Raw genomic sequence first — 5,000 nt, 5'->3', positions numbered from 1 at the left:
GATGTTCAGTCTAATCTGCTGATTGGTTACAAGAGCATGTCTAAAACATATTTGTTGCATTTTATTGGGCCGATTCTGTTCATGCTGATAGTTCCAACAAGTTTTTCACTATTATTATGAAACTATGGTAAGAGCTTTCCAATAATTTTACTTTAATGATAGCAAAAAAACACACACATTAGGAGGTTTTTAATACTTCTCACCCTGTTGTACACCTGTTCTGTTTCTGCTGACAGGCATGGTATTATCATTTCAGCTCACTACAGGACACTCTAACACAAAGTTGGAGAGCCATTAAAAATATGTCCAACTTTTTCAATATTTTCTATATAATTCAATTAAAGCAAAGACAGCTAATTTTTGCATTTATTTGATTTTCTGAAAAAGTTATATACTACATGCCTCAATCAAGGATATTGCAAATTTGTAGAATTTTTTTGTGAAAAGTCTACATTGGGACAAAAAGCGACAATAAAATGATAACAGAGATTTGAAATTTGCAGAAGATTTTTTTCCATCACTAAGCAGAATGAACATACATAGTGCTGAAGGCAAGGCTCCATAGCTCAGGGGTTAGAGCACTGGTCTTGTAAACCAGGGGTTGTGAGTTCAAATCTCACTGGGGCCTAGTGCTACTTTCTTGTTACTGCTGCTAAAATATAAATTGCAGCTCCCAATGTTGAAATAGTCTGCTCAAGAGCTTTAAGTGAGGAGAACCATTTCAATTTGGTCACACATTTGGATATTCAATTTGTACACAGAGTTATGATGTTCAGTCTAATCTGCAAATTGGTTCCAAGAGCATGTCTTAAAATTATTTTATTGTACTGATTCTGTTCATGCTGATAATCCCATCATAATTTTTCAGTATCATTACAAACTGTAGAAAGAGCTTTTCCATAATTAAACTTTAAAGATAGCAACAATGGTATATACATTGTATTAATCTGTATTGTACCGTGCAGGAATCAACTTCATCAGTTGATCCAGAAGAGTTTTGAATTGACAACTGTAGCTGCCAGAAGGCTTTTTTGGTCATGTAAGCATATATAAAGTACAAATGCAAGCATACTCAAGGTAATGACCACTATTGGTCACAAATATCTCAATATAAAGACATTCTGTCATATCATTTTGAAGGCATTCCAGACTAAGGAGCACAAGGTTTGTGAGGCATAGAAAACATGACCAACATTTCCTCAATTTTATATATACACCTATTCAACATACAAAAGCAAACTGAAAGTTTCTTTAAATTGTTTAATAGGTTATTAACTGCATGTCCCAAGCAGGCATTTCAGCAGTGGTCATTTGTTAAAAGTGTATATTTGGAGAATGAGATACAACTAATAATATCCAATAAGATTACTGAAATTTGAAGAAAACTCTTTTCCACCATAATTCAGACCCCGTATTGGTCACAGTTCTGGCTACTTATGTGGCTCCATCTCTCAGGGGTTAGAGCACTGGTCTCGTAAACCAGGGGTCATGAGGTCCAATCTCACTGGGACCCAGTGTTTCCCAATGTTAAAATAGTCTATGCAATATCTTTAAGTGAGGAGAACCATTTCAATTTGGTCACACATTTGGATATTCAATTTGTACACAGAGTTATGAAGTTCAGTCTAATCTGCTGATTGGTTACAAGAGCATGTCTAAAACATATTTGTTGCATTTTATTGGGCCGATTCTGTTCATGCTGATAGTTCCAACAAGTTTTTCACTATTATTATGAAACTATGGTAAGAGCTTTCCAATAATTTAACTTTAATGATAGCACAAAAACACACACATTAGGCTCCATAGCTCAGGGGTTAGAGCACTGGTCTTGTAAACCAGGGGTCGTGAGTTCAAATCTCACTGGGGCCTAGTGCTACTTTCTTGTTACTGCTGCTAAAATATAAATTGCAGCTCCCAATGTTGAAATAGTCTGCTCAAGAGCTTTAAGTGAGGAGAACCATTTCAATTTGGTCACACATTTGGATATTCAATTTGTACACAGAGTTATGATGTTCAGTCTAATCTGCAAATTGGTTCCAAGAGCATGTCTTAAAATTATTTTATTGTACTGATTCTGTTCATGCTGATAATCCCATCATAATTTTTCAGTATCATTACAAACTGTAGAAAGAGCTTTTCCATAATTAAACTTTAAAGATAGCAACAATGGTATATACATTGTATTAATCTGTATTGTACCGTGCAGGAATCAACTTCATCAGTTGATCCAGAAGAGTTTTGAATTGACAACTGTAGCTGCCAGAAGGCTTTTTTGGTCATGTAAGCATATATAAAGTACAAATGCAAGCATACTCAAGGTAATGACCACTATTGGTCACAAATATCTCAATATAAAGACATTCTGTCATATCATTTTGAAGGCATTCCAGACTAAGGAGCACAAGGTTTGTGAGGCATAGAAAACATGACCAACATTTCCTCAATTTTATATATACACCTATTCAACATACAACAGCAAACTGAAAGTTTCTTTAAATTGTTTAATAGGTTATTAACTGCATGTCCCAAGCAGGCATTTCAGCAGTGGTCATTTGTTAAAAGTGTATATTTGGAGAATGAGATACAACTAATAATATCCAATAAGATTACTGAAATTTGAAGAAAACTCTTTTCCACCATAATTCAGACCCCGTATTGGTCACAGTTCTGGCTACTTATGTGGCTCCATCTCTCAGGGGTTAGAGCACTGGTCTCGTAAACCAGGGGTGATGAGGTCCAATCTCACTGGGACCCAGTGTTTCCCAATGTTAAAATAGTCTATGCAATATCTTTAAGTGAGGAGAACCATTTCAATTTGGTCACACATTTGGATATTCAATTTGTACACAGAGTTATGATGTTCAGTCTAATCTGCTGATTAGTTACAAGAGCATGTCTAAAACATATTTGTTGCATTTTATTGGGCCGATTCTGTTCATGCTGATAGTTCCAACAAGTTTTTCACTATTATTATGAAACTATGGTAAGAGCTTTCCAATAATTTAACTTTAATGATAGCACAAAAACACACACATTAGGAGGTTTTTAATACTTCTCACCCTGTTGTACACCTGTTCTGTTTCTGCTGACAGGCATGGTATTATCATTTCAGCTCACTACAGGACACTCTAACACAAAGTTGGAGAGCCATTAAAAATATTTCCAACTTTTTCAATATTTTCTATATAATTCAATTCAAGCAAAGACAGCTAATTTTTGCGTTTATTTGATTTTCTGAAAAAGTTATATACTACATGCCTCAATCAAGGATATTGCAAATTTGTAGAATTTTTTTGTGAAAAGTCTACATTGGGACAAAAAGCGACAATAAAATGATAACAGAGATTTGAAATTTGCAGAAGATTTTTTTCCATCACAAAGCAGAATGAACATACATAGTGCTGAAGGCAAGGCTCCATAGCTCAGGGGTTAGAGCACTGGTCTTGTAAACCAGGGGTCGTGAGTTCAAATCTCACTGGGGCCTAGTGCTACTTTCTTGTTACTGCTGCTAAAATATAAATTGCAGCTCCCAATGTTGAAATAGTCTGCTCAAGAGCTTTAAGTGAGGAGATCATTTCAATTTGGTCACACATTTGGATATTCAATTTGTACACAGAGTTATGATGTTCAGTCTAATCTGCAAATTGGTTCCAAGAGCATGTCTTAAAATTATTTTATTGCATTGACTCTGTTCATGCTTATAATCCCATCATAATTTTTCAGTATCATTACAAACTGTAGAAAGAGCTTTTCCATAATTAAACTTTAAAGATAGCAACAATGGTATATACATTGTATTGTACCGTGCAGGAATCAACTTCATCAGTTGATCCAGAAGAGTTTTGAATTGACAACTGTAGCTGCCAGAAGGCTTTTTTGGTCATGTAAGCATATATAAAGTACAAATGCAAGCATACTCAAGGTAATGACCACTATTGGTCACAAATATCTCAATATAAAGACATTCTGTCATATCATTTTGAAGGCATTCCAGACTAAGGAGCACAAGGTTTGTGAGGCATAGAAAACATGACCAACATTTCCTCAATTTTATATATACACCTATTCAACATACAACAGCAAACTGAAAGTTTCTTTAAATTGTTTAATAGGTTATTAACTGCATGTCCCAAGCAGGCATTTCAGCAGTGGTCATTTGTTAAAAGTGTATATTTGGAGAATGAGATACAACTAATAATATCCAATAAGATTACTGAAATTTGAAGAAAACTCTTTTCCACCATAATTCAGACCCCGTATTGGTCACAGTTCTGGCTACTTATGTGGCTCCATCTCTCAGGGGTTAGAGCACTGGTCTCGTAAACCAGGGGTCATGAGGTCCAATCTCACTGGGACCCAGTGTTTCCCAATGTTAAAATAGTCTATGCAATATCTTTAAGTGAGGAGAACCATTTCAATTTGGTCACACATTTGGATATTCAATTTGTACACAGAGTTATGATGTTCAGTCTAATCTGCTGATTGGTTACAAGAGCATGTCTAAAACATATTTGTTGCATTTTATTGGGCCGATTCTGTTCATGCTGATAGTTCCAACAAGTTTTTCACTATTATTATGAAACTATGGTAAGAGCTTTCCAATAATTTTACTTTAATGATAGCAAAAAAACACACACATTAGGAGGTTTTTAATACTTCTCACCCTGTTGTACACCTGTTCTGTTTCTGCTGACAGGCATGGTATTATCATTTCAGCTCACTACAGGACACTCTAATACAAAGTTGGAGAGCCATTAAAAATATGTCCAACTTTTTCAATATTTTCTATATAATTCAATTCAAGCAAAGACAGCTAATTTTTGCATTTATTTGATTTTCTGAAAAAGTTATATACTACATGCCTCAATCAAGGATATTGCAAATTTGTAGAATTTTTTTGTGAAAAGTCTACATTGGGACAAAAAGCGACAATAAAATGATAACAGAGATTTGAAATTTGCAGAAGATTTTTTTCCATCACTAAGCAGAATGAACATACA

General features: G+C 34.7%; 3 non-coding genes across 3 annotated transcripts; all 3 read left to right on the top strand.

The window, feature by feature from the left end:
- The first annotated feature begins 555 nt into the window (after positions 1 to 555).
- On the top strand, positions 556 to 628 carry TRNAT-UGU (transfer RNA threonine (anticodon UGU)). The gene has a single exon. It is a non-coding gene; the product is annotated as a tRNA-Thr (tRNA).
- Positions 629 to 1,796: 1,168 nt separating this feature from the next.
- On the top strand, positions 1,797 to 1,869 carry TRNAT-UGU (transfer RNA threonine (anticodon UGU)). Its single transcript has one exon. It is a non-coding gene; the product is annotated as a tRNA-Thr (tRNA).
- A 1,542-nt stretch (positions 1,870 to 3,411) lies between these two features.
- Positions 3,412 to 3,484, top strand: TRNAT-UGU (transfer RNA threonine (anticodon UGU)). The gene has a single exon. It is a non-coding gene; the product is annotated as a tRNA-Thr (tRNA).
- The last annotated feature ends 1,516 nt before the right edge of the window (positions 3,485 to 5,000 follow it).

Source organism: Pseudophryne corroboree, chromosome 11 (assembly GCF_028390025.1).
Source record: "Pseudophryne corroboree isolate aPseCor3 chromosome 11, aPseCor3.hap2, whole genome shotgun sequence".
NCBI classification, from domain to species: domain Eukaryota; kingdom Metazoa; phylum Chordata; class Amphibia; order Anura; family Myobatrachidae; genus Pseudophryne; species Pseudophryne corroboree.
This window is presented reverse-complemented; position numbering and strand designations above follow the sequence as displayed.